Consider the following 17,402-nt stretch of genomic DNA (forward strand, 5'->3'; position numbering starts at 1 on the left):
AATGGTAATTGTAGCAAGAGGAGGGTCAACCTATTTGTTTAATTTTATCCAAATGGCACAGGAATTTAGTATATGTATTGGGAATTGGAAACACGTTCAATTACAATTAGATGACAATGTGCTAAGTGGTTTCATCAGGTTCAAATAGTTGTAGATTAAAAAAAAATTTTACTACTGGCTAAAGATTCTAAGGAATATTCATTGCCCCCCCCCTTTCAGCAGGAAGTAGCCAGAGTGGTCTTTGTCCCTTTCCCCACAAGACTGTGGAATGGACATTGAAAGTGAAGAATTGTAATAGGGAAGAAACTTTGTATTATATTACAGGTTAATCACTAAAGGGATGTTGCTTAATAAGCTTAAATTATACATAATGGCCTATCTCTGGGCAACCTGCCTCCCAGGTAATGAGCATTATGCTAAAATATCTTTGTTTAGCTCACATGAAACATCCTGACCAGACTCACCTGTGTATGACTGCAGGGAGGAAGAAATTAACATCTCCCTTCTGGAGGCTGACTGGAACCAGGAAATGTTTGACTTTACTCCCTCCCGTTTTAGTATAAAAGAAGCCTCGGTTCTAACTCAGGCAAAATGGTTCCTGGGCATGATTCTACCATCTTCTTGGGCTGCTGGCTTTCCAAATAAAGTCCCTATTCCTTGCCCTAATAACTTGTCTCCATTTATTGGTTTGTCATGCAGTGAGAAGTACAAACTTGGGCTTGGTAACATAGTTAGTGACCTGTGATGGAGACATCAACTCCTAAACCTCACAATGCTCTCAATATGTGCTTTTAGAGATGGAGTAACAAGGAATGGGACTACAAAGTGGCCCAGAACCTCTCAGATTAGCCTCTTTTCTTACAGAAAATGGAGCTCATAGGTCCCAAGAGATCCTGTGTACTTGGCTACACTACTCACAATCAGGTGTTCTGATGAGGGTGGACACACTGACAGACCTGTGAGTCACTCAGTCACTGCTTATTGAGGATCTATTAAGGGGGAAACACTGTACTACAAAGGGAGATCAGATATAAAGCTTATCCTCTCCCATTTTATAAAATAGTGGGAGGATAAATTATGTGCACAGTGAATTATAATTCAAGATAGAAAATAAGTTCCATAGGAGAAGTACAGAGAAAGTATAAAGTGTGTCCAAAGGAGGGAAAGATTACTTCCAACACATGGCAGGAAGAGGAGCTTTCTTAAAGAGAGCATTTAAACTGAAGCAGATAAGGTTTGGATCCATGGAGACACTTTTAAAGGACAGGTCAAGGGATTGTACCAACACAGGCTACAAGCTAGGTATGTGATGGGTGTGTGTGAGAGAGAGAAAGCTGAAGAGAAATCTAAATATGAGTTACTTATGGTAAGGGTTGATAGTTTGAGCTATCTAAAGCATTAAGAAAGGTATGGCTAGAAGTGGACCATGTTGTTGGAAAAGACCTCTAACTTCTAAGACCACCTCTGTCTTCCCCTCTTCCCATCTTCAGCCTAGGTTAGGTCCAGTTCATGATGGCTCTTCAGTGCCAGCCTAAGAAATGTGGCTCTTGATAATTAGGGTATGGGGAGAGTCTGAAATGCTTTATGCTTTTTTAACCAGGGATGAGAAACCCAAAGCTGTCCTTTAGGTAGGCTAATCTGACAGCATTATTTGAAGACATTGGAAAACTAGGGAGTCAGAATCAAGCTCAAAATTATTAATATTATTAGGGTTCTTTCTACTCAAAATTGTGAAGTTTTACAACAAATCATAATATGAAAGAGTATCTATTAAAAATCCATGTTAGCATACCACTCTGTGCAGTTTATACAGCTGGTATTTCAAAGATACATTAATCTCATCTGCTTTTATAAATCTCATAGTCTTATTACAAAATACAATGTAAAAGGACAAAAAAAGGCTATAAAGCTGAAAAGATATGTAAGTTATCAAGTATAGACTAAGTTCAATGAAAAAACATACTGCAGCAATGTTTTTAAGTATTTACACACTCGTTAAAATCTAGATTACCAGGCTCATAAGAGCAAGGTCAGCAAGTTTTTCCGTAAAAAGTTATATAGTAAATAATTTAAGCTTTGAAGGATATTTTGTCTCTGTCACAAATACTAAATTCTGCTGTTGTAGCAAATAAGTAACTACAGACATTACATAAAAACTAGGCAGGGTTGTGTTTCAATAAAACTTTATAAAAAACAGTCCACCAGCATTCAATGGAAGCTAAAACTAGTAGCTAAAAGTTTGATAATGAACAAGATATTTTCATAATCTCAAAGTATACTCCCACAAAATACATATACATGCTTAATATGTAGTTATTAACTTCATAGTTGAGAAGCTTGGAAAACAGGTTATTAGCCAAGTGGTAAGATTAACAACACCAGAAATCATGTGTCACCTGAAATAACACAATGAGAAGAACACAGCATCATTTCTGTGATATTCCTGCCAGAGATGCAAAACATGAATCTAATCATGAGAAAACATGAGACAAACCGAAATTGAAGGATAATCTACAGAGTAACTGATTTGGACTCATCAAATATATCAGTCATAAAAGAAGAAAAACCTGAGGAAATGGTCCAGATCAAAATAGACTAAAGGGATATGACAAGTAAATACATCATTCTCTATTGGATCGTAGACCTTAAAAAGGATATTTTTGGGATAATGGGCAATGGATTGCATGTTACTTGTACCATTGTGAATTTCCTGGTTTCCATGGTTATACTATGGTTATTTATGAGAGTGTTCCTGATTTTAGAAAATACATACTGAAGCATTAAGGTGTAATGGGACATCATATCTCTAACTTACTCTTGAATGGTTGAGAAAAACTATGTATAAATATAGGGAGTTAGAGAATGAGAAATCAATGTGGTAAAATATTAATATTTGGGGCATCTGGGGGAAAAGTATATAAGAATTCTTCACACAATTTTTGCCACTTTTCTATAAGCTTGAAATGATTAAAAGTACAAAATTTAAAAATGACTTACTATCATATATCAATAAAACATATCAACTAAAGGCAGGAGAAAAACACCCAAATCTCCAGGAATACATAAAAGGATTTTAAAACAATGAGAGGCTGGTGTAACCAACTCATACACTGGGCAGAACATCAATTCATCAGAAATTTCCAGCTAACTTTGAACAGAAACTTCTTAACTTCCAACAACATGTAATTCAATTAAGGAAAAAACTCTGGGACTTAGTCAAATAGGAAATGCTAATGAAATCATGGTGTACTTCAACATGCCTCAAAATAATTCCATCAGTATTAAAGGAGCTACACACATAAAAATTGAAGGATGGGTCTTAAAAAGCATATCACTATGATGGTGTGTGTATTACCAATGGCCTAGAGCTGCCATCAGATTTAAACTTAAATCAAAAGTTATACTTAAATGAGGCTAATATAGGTATTACTGGTCCCTAGATTTATGCAATTTACAGACCCCTGCTCTAGGAAAAAAAGAATGCAAAATTATGAATAAAAATAAGGTATGAAAGTGAAGATTAAGAAAGAGAAAATAGGGCTTCCCTGGTGGCGCAGTGGTTGTGAGTCCGCCTGCCGATGCGCAGGGGACATGGGTCCGTGCCACGGTCCGGGAGGATCCCACATGACGCGGAGCAGCTAGGCCTGTGAGCCATGGCCACTGAGCCTGTGCTGCCAGATCCTGTGCTCTGCAACGGGAGAGGCCACAACAGTGAGAGGCCCGTGTAACACACACACACACACACACACACACACACACACACAAAGAAAGAGAAAATAAATCATGACAAATTACAAATTTTTTAAAGCTGACAAATACAATAATCCAAAAAAATGTAATATTTTTATTAATTAGATGCTTGGCATGACTTCATACATTTCCCTAGATTTTGTGACTATGTATTTTTTGATCTTTTCATATGACAAAATTCTCTGATAACATAGACTATACAGAAATAGGAAGGGACTTATGCTAGCGAGGAGCCCTGAATCCTAAGATTCATTAGCTACAAATAAATCCACTTCTGCCCCAAAATAAGATGTTTCTCAGATGTTACCATGCATACAGAGAACACTGAAACAATGATCTCTGAGCTTTTGAAGGCCTGGATAAATGTAGAAGTCCAGGAGCCCTGCATAACCAACCTAGTATGTTGACCCTTTAATCACCTTATGGATATTTAATCATGAACAGTTTAAAAATAAACTTTTGAAACATGATGGGACTTGATGGTTATTTATGCACAAGAGTGACATGGGACTAAAAAGTCTATTGCTAAATAAGTCTCTAAGAGCTCCTTCAGTAAGTATAAATAAAAATTCTAAGTGATAAGAAAGCATTGTGTCATGATTTACTTGACCACACTTTGTGTGTGTGTTACATAAAATATTGGTGTATCTTACAATCAAGTGCATCTTGGATTCACTAACATAAGGCCCATTAATTTTGTTCCCTTGCTTATTATGAGAAAGTTTAGCTCAGAGGTCAGGGGGTTTAGGACAACTAAAAGCATTTACAAAAAATGAAAATTTACAGGATCTAAAACCCATTAGTTTGTGAACTGGGTTGGACCTAATTAGGACAGTTGGGGTCCTGTCTGAGTAGGGTCCCAGGGGCAAGATGGTACAAAAGCAAGCAGGTGCAGAAAGAACCAGAGAACAGACTTGAGCTAAAGTCCTATTAAAGGTACAAAGTGAGAAAGCTAATTCTAGAGCAGGAGCAAGAAGGTCAAGAGTGAAAGCAGGTAGAACTTGGAGGACTGCCAAAAACAAGATTCGTGTTGCCTCGGTTAAAGTTCATGCTTTCCTCTCATGACTCCTTAAAGAGTTCCAGGAACACAGCTGGAAAACATCTAGCATATCAGGAGTAGTTGAAAGAATTGCACCTGTTTAATCAGCAAAGACTAAAGAGTTAGAACAGTCCTCACATTAAAGGGATGCAGCCATGCAGAAAAGGGAACAAATTTATTCCATATGTTTCCACATGCAAAACTAAGACCAACATGTGGAATTTACAAGGAGACAGATTCTGAGCGCTGAACGCATGGACTTTGCTAGAATTATTTGCCTCCGTTCACCTGGAAGAGTGCTTTTGAACTTTCTAAATTATCAATGATATTGGTTACATTAATGAAAATAAGAAAGAACAGCTCAGCAATTACTGTAGTTCAGTTGTGCAATGGAAGCTAATGATCCCTTCTGAGCTTAGGTGTTTTAATAGTGTGTAGTGCTTATGCAGTTTTATCTTACACATATTATATTTAATTCTCACAACCACTGTATGAAGTAGGTTGTATCATTTTATAGATGAGTCAACTGAGACACGGAGATTACATAACTTGCCCAAAGTCATACAAAGATGAGTGGTCAAGCCAGGATTTGAACAGAATGAACCTGGTTCTAGAGTCTCTGTTTCAACCACCACACTTTTCCATCTGGCAGAGAAGAGCTAGAATAGAGTCCAGTAACTTATGAGAGGTGAATTAAGTGCTTTTTTGCTACATTCTACAAGTCTCAGATCATGCTGGATATTAGTTCAATATTTGTTTATGTCAGATCACCCACCTTAGTTTTGGTTATGTTTAATCTGTGTTAACAATGCTGACCATTTAGCCCTGTTAAACAAAGTGCTTGTAAGTTACCACAATACAAGATATAAGACACTAGATGTATGAAACAACAAATCCTTTTTGACCATATTAAAAATACTAATTAAAAACCAAAATCTCTTTCGCTTTTTTTTTGGCCTTCCTCCACATTTTCAACATTATCAAAAACTGGCATTTGCTTTCTTTCTTCAGTTTACAAGAACTTTGAAAGTTCAGTAGCCCTAGCTCAGCCCCCATTAGCAATGCTCACTCAGCCTCAGCCACATGCCAAACAATCCTCTGTTTATTCTACTGCAGTTAATTCAAAGTCATGAGAGTGACACAGATGATTACATTCAAGAGCTGATGATGTGTTCAGTGGGGTAGTCAGACTGAGTACATGCCCAAAGAAGAAAAATCACTCCAGGTGGTCCAGAGTCAGTATTCACACTGTTAAAAAAATGCACTGTTAATGAAAGGCAGATGTCCTGGATAACAGGATATTTTTCTTAGCTAGTAAATCTTATTTCAAATGAAGATATGAAGATGCATTGCTTTGAGATTTCTAAGGAGTCTCAGGAAATGCAACATAGGACTGGTTCCCAGGAAAAGGAATAAAGGTAGTAACAATTACTGTGCAACTACCAGGTATCATAGAATTTACCAGACATTTTAACATTATGATCTAATTCAATCCTCCCAAAGCCAAAGGTCACTAAAGAGTCAGTGGTAGCTACAACTTGAACTCAGTTCATGATTCCAAATCCATGGTCATCGTGTTTAATGGGACTGTCAGCAATTGCTTGGTGGTAACAGAGCTGCAAGTCCATGAAATTTTCAAGAAGAAAGCTGTGGGCAATCCATGTTTTCAATCTGGAAATGATGGAGATAGCACTTAGATCTCAGCAACTACACTATAGTGCTTACCTTGCAGATGGACATGTGGGCCTTACCTACATGATTCACAGGCTGAAGCCTGCATATGTCAGGATGTATAAATTTATGTGATGGAAGAACCAAACAGGGAAATGCAACCTCAGCAGAGAACCTGGGACAGACATGGAGACAGAAATAAGGAGATCTAGGACTGCTACGGAAAGCCAGGTGTAGGTAACAAAACTTCGGAGGAAAGGAGGGCGAAAGCTGTGGTTATTAGACCATTAAGGGGAAACAGAAGTTACAAATGAAGAAAAGAGATTCCAAAGGTGCACACCAGCTGTCTTCAAAGTTAAACAGACTCGGAGTTTTAGCCTCTATAGTCCTGGAAATAAAACAAGGATGATTCAATGCTACAGAAATCTGTGTCTTAGCCCATAGAAGAAACAACTAAAAACCAGATTCAACTGAAAATGGAATGAGTTGTGTGGGGTGGTAGGAAGATTCTTGTTAATGGAGATGCCATCTCAGTAAACACATACACACACCACAGCACTTCTGGGCCAAATTGCCATTGCCATGAGCACTACGAAGATATCATGTAATTCATGTGTTCTATGATTTTCCCTAGTGCCTCCCATCTTTCTCTATAGGAAAAGAGCTGCAATATTTGCTTCATGTTCTGAAAATTATCTTTCCTGACTTTTCTCTGCTTAGTACATGCCTCATTACTTTCCAGAGTCACTTGGACCCAATCATGCTTTTTTTCTAATTACCCTATTTGGACATGTCATTGTTCCCACATTTATCACTCTATAATATTAATACTTCCTCTTTAGCAGCATGTCAGTAGCTCACCTTCAAATGCAACCCACGAGATTTGTTGGGTTCCAGTAGTGGGACAGTAAAGTACAAAGATCAAAAGCTAGAAGAGAGATTATGATGAAATATCCCCCTTGCCAATTATACATTGTTCTGTCTGAATCAATATTTCCCTCATCTTTTAATTTACCCATTCTCTGGCCATAGAATATTTTTCTTTGCTTTTTCAGGTCCATTTTAAGTTCATTGCATTAGTATTCTCAGGCTAGCTCATTTGGCCTCCATTGTTGTTCCTGGCAGTTGATTTTTGTTGCATTATCACTTTTGTATTCAAGGAACCATGGAATTATAGAGCTGGAAGAGATCCTAGAAATCATTTACAAGAAATGCCTCATTTTATAAATAGAAAACTATAGCTTCTTAGAAGTGATATGATTTGCCCAAGGTCATAGGAATGGCAGCAGAACTGAAACCACTCTTTCAAGGGTATCATCCTGACTTCCCTGTCATAGGAAAATTGCCGATTTTCAGGTAATAATTGCTGATGACAGCTGACCTACCCTGACACCTGCCATCTGACCATTCCTCTTACTGAGGCCCCAAGTAGCCAAGCTCTGATTATCTGACTAATTCATCTCTTAAAAACTATTATAGGAAAAAACTATACAGGCTTTTCTTCATCAAAGACAATCACTCCTTTTGATTTAAAGATCATTATATAGAAGGCACCAGTTCAATAAGAAATCCAGTTATATTTACCTTTGGCAATATTGGTGTGTGTGTGTGTGTGTGTGTGTGTGTGAGATAAAGGAGAATGGGATTTAAAAGATTCATATGGGGCTTCCCTGGTGGCGCAGTGGTTGAGAGTTCGCCTGCCGATGCAGGGGACACGGGTTCGTGCCCCGGTCCGGGAAGATCCCACATGCCGCGGAGCAGCTAGGCCCGTGAGCCATGGCCTCTGAGCCTGCATGTCCGGAGCCTGTGCTCAGCAACGGGAGAGGCCACAGCAGTGAGAGGCCCACGTACCGCAAAAAAAAAAAAAAAAAAAAAAAAAAAAAAAAAAAAAAAAAAAGATTCATATGAACCAAAATCAAGTGAAATAAATAATATTAATTCTAAGAAGAAAGCATTTTTTCTTGTCCTGTGCCACTACCTAAATTAAAGATACATGGGGTTGTTTATTTAAAAGGTAGTATAAATTTGAACAAAACCTATCCATTTTCTAAATCTGAAACAAAACAAAACTGGGATATCAAAAATCTCAGACCAAATCTGTGCCATACATTTGTGTCTTTCATTTTGTTTGAGTTCCTAATCAATGCTAAATTACTACAGAGGGCACAAATACTGTCATCCTACAAACATCAACTCATCTAGAGATCAACCGTCCCACAGTCAGTCCATCCTGTGGAAGAAAAGAAACTGATATTTACTGAGCACCAACTATGTGTTAAACTCTTTCATGTGCATTATCTTGTGTTAATGCTCATGCTGATCTTGAGAGGTAGATATTGTTATTCCATTTGCCTTTAATAGATGAGGGAACTGAGATCATACACCTTAAAAATGGTAAAGCCAGAACTTGAATGAAGATCTGGTTAATCTCTTTTTTCTCTACACCGTACTGCCTGTTCCCAAAGACAACCAATATACCACAGGATATTCACTGAGCAGGAGTGTGTCAACCATTAGAAAATGAAGCAAAAGAAGGAAAGGACACTGTGGAAACTGAGAAGAATGTTCAAGTGGCTCAGCAGTCTGAGCAAGAAGAAGCATCTGCCAGCAATGTAGGAGAGAGGTCAAGTGGCCTGCTCAAGCGAAGCAGCAAAATAGAGGCTGAGACAAGGTCCTCTTGTCAGTCCTCACCTTGAGCCTGGGCAGAATACCAATACCATCACATATGTTTTACATAGGTCGTCCTTCTTTAGGAGCAAGGGGCAAGATGGGCAATTGATAGTTTGAGGGAAGGGATATAAGTATCCATCAATGCCCTGGATCCACTGCGTCAGTGATGGGGGCACAAGTAGGGCTCTCGAAATTTTCTTATAAATGAGAGGCATTATTTATGACAGCGAAATCTTACACTATTCCAATCCAAATGTTGCTGTGCACACGGTATGCTAAGGGATTATAAGACTCAGAGACTGTTATTTTTAAAAATGAAAACTATTTTTTAGGGACTGTCACCTGTAGAGTTATAGAAATGTTCAGGGCCAGGCTTCTTCTCCCTGCGCAATTACCCAGTTTCAGAGTTGGAAGGGATTTTACATGTTTTCCTTGTTTTCTTCCCTCCTTTACATTCTCTTTATTTTTTATTCCTTCCTTTCCTCAATTTTAAATTATTTTTAAAGTACTGTATTTACTGTGTGGTGGGTAATGAATGAACTCAAGGAAGACAGGGAACTCACCAGAGAGGAGCTAAGGAGGTGGGACATAATTATTTAAGCAAATAGCTAGTATTTTTATGGTGCCTCCTAGTATCCATATGTTAGGTCTTCTCAATATTTGTTGCTTTCTCTCAAATCCTTTTTATCTTTTCATTTCTTTTGGATTTTTAAATTTTTCTACATTTTCACCTTCTGTTTCTCAAATGCATTATATGTTGGTTTTAGCCACTCTTGTGTTCCTTCTAGTTTAGTTTTCATTTCCAAATGATTTTTAAATTTTATTTCAAGTTCTTTCCCAAGTTCTGTACCCATGTTTCTGAGTGTATCTAATTTTGAGTTCGTCTATGAAAAGACAAATCAGAACAATTGCCTCTTATGAGTAGTTGAGTTTTGACTGGAAAAGAAGCATAAAGGAACTTTCTGGAATGGTAGAAATATTCTGTATCTTGATCTTGGTTACATGAGTGTGACCATTTGTCAAAATTTATTGAGCCTATATATGTTAGACTTGAACGTTTTATTATATACATAGGTATTATCTCAAACTACACACACGCATGTGAATGTATTATTTTTAGGAAAAAAGCTTGGCAAAAATCACCCAGGGATGATGCTGGCAGTGTTTCCTCAGTCCAAGTTATCTGAGTTCCACTTCTACTAATGTTATTTGCTCCTAAGGATTAGGAACCTGAAGATACTGAATGGGGCTACCATGGAGCTTAGCTAATACCATAGCATCTGGAGCATCAATGGAAATGTCCGTCAAGGACTTATTGGCTAGAGGTGCAGAAGATCCAGTGCCCCTTTTTAACTCTTTCATGGGGCTCCTTTTCGATTGCCCAGTTGAAAATTTTATGGAAACTGGTCAGCACTCATCATCAGAAAAAGTCCTCTTCATGTGGATATTCTGCCTCCAATTCTGGGGAACAGTCTCTTCCCACAAGGCTAATGGGGCTTTTCTGGGATTACTGCTCTGTCTGTGGCTTTTAGCATTGTGATTTCAGCCAGCCAAACTCACCTATTACATAAATCCTGGCTGAGGTATTGGGTGGAGTCCTAGGGATCCAAGGTCCATGATACCTGCTCTCTAGTTGGTTCTACCAGTTAAGGAAATCTTTGCAATCTTGAGCAGATGCTTGAGTTGAGAAGTCCAGCTATTTTTCCACAGGCTATGAGTCTACCCACTAGACTCGCCAATAGTCTCAGATGCTTCTTACACTGCTAACAACAAATGATAGAGAAGCTGTAAGACATGCGTCGGTAGAGATAGTGAAGTTAAACTGACCAACTTATCCTGGTGTAAACAGGTCTTTCCCAGTTTTCACAATGAAAGTTTTGTGACCCAAGAACCCCCTCATCCCAGGTAAAATAAATGATTGGTCACCCCAGGTGGCATCCTTGGGGCTCCTGATGCTCTAGGAATTGGGTCTACCTAAGCTTAATCTTCTCATTACCCATAGTATCTTCAAATGATCATTGACCTTTTTGTCTGATTATAAAAGTAATACAAACTGCTTGTTGAAAATTTGTAAAGAAGAAAAATCACCAATAATACCCCCATTATGCTACATAAATAATTTTTCCCTGTACTTTTTCACTTAGCAATATATCATGAAAATTTCTCTTTTAAATGTACATCAAAATATGTTTTTTAGTGACTACCTGATAACCCATGTAACTAAATGTACTGTAATTTTAACCATTCCTCTTTGGTTGGATTTGATTTTGGTTTTTTTTCCTGCTCTAGTTCCTTTCTACTTTAAATAAATGCTCTGATCAACATGCTTGTATACAAATCTTCTCTGTAGTAGTTGGGCATTATCTATCCTTGGATCTGCCTTCTTCTCTTAGGGTAACCAATTGTCTTGGTTTACCTTGTTCTGAGGAGTTTCCTCAGATGCAGGACTTTCAGTGCCAAAACTGGGATAGTCCTAGGAACATTAGGACAGTTAGTCATAATACCTTCACCTATCTCTGAGGTCCCAGGCATCTTATGGACTCAGTATTAAGGCATATTAATAGCTTCTAGTTCTGAGCTTAATGTCAGGGACTCCATGTTATCTAGAGCACTGGTCTTTGCACTGTGTCCAGAGAAGTAGTACAGTAACAGAGCTCTGGACAGACCTGAGATGGGGAAGCTGGTATGAATGGGAAGAGTAGATAAGGGCCAAGCTGGCAAAATTCCAGGATCACAACCTCTGCCTCAACCTCAGCAGCTCTACTTTCAGTCAATTTACACAAACATTCTCTCTAGCCCTCCCAAGAGCCTTGCCAAGGGGGTATCCTCTATCTTAATCTAAAAAATTGAGGCTCAGAAAGGCGAAGTGACTGCATAAACCTACCAAGTAAAACTTCCAGGATTCAAGGCCGGGTTTCCTGAGCTCCAAAGCTAGAGGCTTTTCCATTATCCACTGAAGACTTGATGGAGAATGACATGCTGTCTCACTACATCCTGAATTGGGAGATGGAGTGCTCTGATGTTTCAGGGACACGGTTGTCCTCTAGCTCAATATCTGGGCACTCAGTCTCCTTTGGAGGAGAGAATCAAGTGACGTAGTGTAAGCTCTTCAGGAGCCTTGGAAACTTACAATGGCACCCTGCAGATTGGGACCCTGTCCAGGTGGAAGGCAGAGACTATTCAAGAATTCATCAGAGTGAAACTGAGCCAAACCATTTTATTGAAGCTTGATCTGATGAGATAACTTGGCTTTATAGGTCACGTTCCAGTCCATGGTTGTCAAGGAGGAATATCACATGGTATGGTAATGGGAAAATCTAGGACAGAGTGGAAGTTGGCCTTATAAAAAGTGACTATAAGGTCCAGGTGTAGGGCACAAATGGGGCACAATAACGTAATTTGTTGAATTCCAGAAACTAACCACATTGAAGTACTCCAGGTTGCAGGTAAGGTAGAGCCACAGCAAGAGGTCAGGCCAGACAGTGGCAACCTTCGACGTAGATCTGTCCATGCATGACGGCCAGCCTCAAGCTGGGGCTATGGCGGAACCATCCAACCCCAAAGAGGTGACTCGTATGAGCAATGCTAGATGTAGCAGGCTGGTGCTCAAGGATAGGAGGAGACCTTCCACAAAAGCCCAGGCTTGTGGGTGAGGCTAACGCAGAAGGCCATATGCAGGGACTGTGTAAGGGCCCACACACCTGCCCTGACTAACCACACAGAGCCAGGGGCTCACTGTCAGGGAAGCAGACTTGTGGAGACAACAGAGGTTCCCAGAAATCTTGGCAGGGCCACTTGAGTTTGGGTCTTAGAGCAAGACTTCATTTATCAGACAGTGCCTGAGGAGACAGGAAGCAAAGTAAAAGGGGGCTAAGTGTTTAATAAAGATCTGGACTCAACTCTGTGAGGGTTGGCTCAGATGCTAAAGCAGGGAATGTGACACAGGATGAGCCTGATCATGGTAGTCACCAAGGATGCAGCTCCACTGCTGGATCTGTGGTTACCTTTTGTCCAGTTAAGATCCATGCCCCAGGCTAACTCACTTCTCTGTTAATGCTGTTTAAATTACAAAAGGAAGACATGCTCCTTGCAAAAACTTCAAACAGAAGTTCCTAAAGTAAAAGTTCACCTTTTCCATAATCCCACTCCACATATATAACCAATAAAATCAATTCGGTGTGTACCCTTCCACATATTTTTCATCTATTTTAATAAAAATATAACTCTATACATCATATTCTACAATTAATTTTTTTCATTTAACATACCAGAGACACCTTTTCTTTGTCAGTATGTATAAAGCTAATTTATTATTTCTAACTGAGGAACTCATTTTCATAGTATTGATATAATAATACACATAACTGTTTTCCCAGCTACTGAATATTTTTATTTTTAAAGTTTTCTTTAATTCTACCAACATCAGCATTTGCCCCAGTCATCCTTTTTCATCATTTTGGCAGGGCCACTCCAAGACAGTAAGACATCTGATTCCCCACCTATCTGGTTTAGAAAATGATGATGGGGACTTCCCTGGTGGTGCAGTGGTTAAGAATCCACCTGCCAATGCAGGGGACACGGGTTCGAGCCCTGGTCCTGGAAGATCCCACATGCCATGGAGCAGCTAAGCCCGTTTGTCACAACTACTGAGCCTGCTTTCTAGAGCCCGCGAGCCTCAACTACTGAAGCCTGCGCGCCTAGAGTCCATGCTCTGCAACAAGAGAAGCCATCGCAATACGAAGTCCCCGCGCCACAATGAAGAGTAGCCCCCACTCAACACAACTAGAGAAAGCCCGTGTGCAGCAACAAAGACCCAGTGCAGCCAAAAATAAATTAATTAAATAGATAAATTTATTTTTTTAAAAAAGAAAGAAAACGATGATGGACCCGATTAACTAACAAAGAATTAAGTCTAGCAGAGGGAGGTGAAAGAAGGGAAAGGAGGAGGAAGAGACTGGATACAGGGGTTCTAGGTATTTTCATAGTCAGATTTATTGCACTTAGGGATGGTTTGTTATAGTGGAAAACACATGGGTCTGAGGGGAATTAGGAGACCGGGACCTGGGTTTCTTGTTATGACTAACTGGTTATCTCTGTTGGCCATGAATCGCATCTCATTATCTGTTGAAGGAGACTGGATTAGATGACCCCTACCTGTGGTTATTCTATGGATTATTTAATGCACATAGATTAAAATTTAGGTGTTAGAGGTATATGGGTGTGTGTCTGTGCAAATGTGCGTGCCCATGTATATGTGAAAAAGAAAGAGTGAAGAAGAATGAGAATGTAAAAGGATTAAAGAGAAAGAAACAGTAACAAAGAACAAATATTTAACACCCTTCATCCTGAACTTGAGACTCTGGTTCTTATATAATTAATATTTCTAATGTTCAGAGAAAATGGGTCTATAAACATCGATTTCCATATTACAGCTCAAGACAACAAGTATTATGCATATTTTTAAAAAACTGTTGGCCAGACTGCTGAGAGGCAGGTAACTTAACATGTATTTTGATATTGTCAGTCTTGAAAACCTTGTCTCCAGTTTTTATGGGAACTGAGAGGATTTAAGAATTAGCAATGAGGAATCTACTTTTAACATCATGTTTAAAGCTTTCCAATAGAATAATAAGGTTAATGAAGACAAGTCTAAATGAAAAGGAGATTATCACTTGATCCTTCAGGTATGTGTTCTGAATGAAGTTTCACTGGAGCGAAAAGTTGAGATGTCAGGAAAAAAAAAAAAAACATGTTTTTTTAAATCCATTGCCTGAAAAACCATTGTTCTTTTTTTTTTTAACATCTTTATTGGGGTATAATTGCTTTACAATGGTGTGTTAGTTTCTGCTTTACAACAAAGTGAATCAGTTATACATATACATATGTTCCCATATCTCTTCCCTCTTACGTCTCCCTCCCTCCCACCCTCCCTATCCCACCACTCTAGGTGGTCACAGACCACCTAGCTGATCTCCCTGTGCTATGCAGCTGCTTCCCACTAGCTATCCACCCTACGTTTGGTAGTGTATATATGTCCATGCCACTCTCTCACTTCGTCACAGCTTACCCTTCCCCCCCTCATCCTCAAGTCCATGCTCTAGTAGGACTGTTTTATTCCCGTCCTACCCCTAGGCTCTTCATGATATTTTTTTTTTCTTAGATTCAATATATATGTGTTAGCATACGGTATTTGTTTTTCTCCTTCTGACTTACTTCACTCTGTATGACAGACTCCAGGTCCATCCACCTCACTACAAATAACTCAGTTTCATTTCTTTTTATGGCTGAATAATATTCCATTGTATATATGTGCCACATCTTCTTTATCCATTCATCTGTTGATGGACACTTAGGTTGTTTCCATGTCCTGGCTATTGTAAATAGAGCTGCAATGAACAATTTGGTACATGACTCTTTTTGAATTATGGTTTTCTCAGGGTATATGCCCAGTAGTGGGATTGCTGGGTCGTATGGTAGTTCTATTTGTAGTTTTTTAAGGAACCTCCATACTGTTCTCCATAGTGGCTGTATCAATTTACATTCCCACCAGCACTGCAAGAGGGTTCCCTTTTCTCCACACCCTCTCCAGCATTTATTGTTTCTAGATTTCTTGATGGTGGCCATTCTGACTGGTGTGAGATGATATCTCATTGTAGTTTTGACTTGCATTTCTCTAATGATTAATGATGTTGAGCATTCTTTCATGTGTTTGATGACAATTTGTATATCTTCTTTGCACAAATGTCTGTTTAGGTGTTCTGCCCATTTTTGGATTGGGTTGTTTGTTTTCTTGATATTGAGCTGCATGAGTTGCTTGTATGTTTTGGAGATTAATCCTTTGTCAGTTGCTTCATTTGCAAATATTTTCTCCCATTCTGAGGGTTGTCTTTTGGTCTTGTTTATGGTATCTTTTGCTGTGCAAAAGCTTTTAAGTTTCATTAGGTCCCATTTGTTTATTGTTGTTTTTATTTCCATTTCTCTAGGAGGTGGGTCAAAAAGGTTCTTGCTGTGATTTATGTTATAGAGTGTTCTGCCTATGTTTTCCTCTAAGAGTTTGATAGTGTCTGGCCTTACATTTAGGTCTTTAACCCATTTTGAGTTTATTTTTGTGTATGGTGTTAGGGAGTGTTCTAATTTCATACTTTTACAAGTAGCTGTCCAGTTTTCCCAGTACCACTTATTGAAGAGGCTGTCTTTTCTCCACTATATATTCTTGCCTCCTTTATCAAAGATAAGGTGACCATATGTGTGTGGGTTTATCTCTGGGCTTTCTATCCTATTCTATTGATCTATATTTCTGTTTTTGTGCCAGTACCATACTGTAAAACCATTGTTCTCAATTAATGCTGCTCCACTCCCCTTTGATTGTCATACTGAAGAATTATATTTCTATTTAGTTAACTTTTTTCTTTTATATAATATATGAGAAATAATGGGTTGACACCTCTAAGAGAAATGGAAATAAAAACAAAACTAAGCAAATGGGACCTAATGAAATATAAAAGCTTTTGCACAGCAAAGGAAACCATAAACAAGATGAAAAGACAACCCTCAGAAGGGGAGAATATATTTGCAAATGAAGCAACTGGCACAGGATTAATCTCCAAAATTTACAAGCAGCTCATGCAGCTCAATATCAAAAAAAAAAAAAAACCCAACCCAATCCAAAAGTGGGCAGAAGACCACATTTCTCCAAAGAAGATACACAGATTGCCAGATATACATGAAAGGATGCTCAACATCACTAATGTCAGAGAAATGCAAATCAAAACTACAATGAGGTATCATGCCGCACCAGTCAGAATGGCCATCAACAAAAAATCTACAAACAATAAATGCTGGAGAGGGTGTGGAGAAAAGGGAACCCTCTTGCACTGTTGGTGGGAATGTAAACTGACACAGCCACTATGGAGAACAGTATGGAGCTTCCTTAAAAACTACAAATAGAACTACCATATGACCCAGCAATCCCACTACTGGGCATATACCCTGAGAAAACCATAATTAAAAAGAGCCATGTACCACAATGTTCATTGCAGCTCTATTTACAATAGCCAGGTCATGGAAGCAACCTAAGTGTCCATGAACAGATTAATGGATAAAGAAGATGTGGCATATATAATGGAATATTACTCAGCCATAAAAAGAAACTAAATTGAGTTTTTTTTAGTGAGGTGGATGGACCTGGAGTCTGTCATACAGAGTGAAGTAAGTCAGAAGGAGAAAAACAAATGTTGTGTGCTAACACATGTATATGGACTCTAAAAAAAAA

Source organism: Kogia breviceps, chromosome 1 (genome assembly GCF_026419965.1).
Source record: "Kogia breviceps isolate mKogBre1 chromosome 1, mKogBre1 haplotype 1, whole genome shotgun sequence".
NCBI classification, from domain to species: Eukaryota; Metazoa; Chordata; class Mammalia; order Artiodactyla; family Physeteridae; genus Kogia; species Kogia breviceps.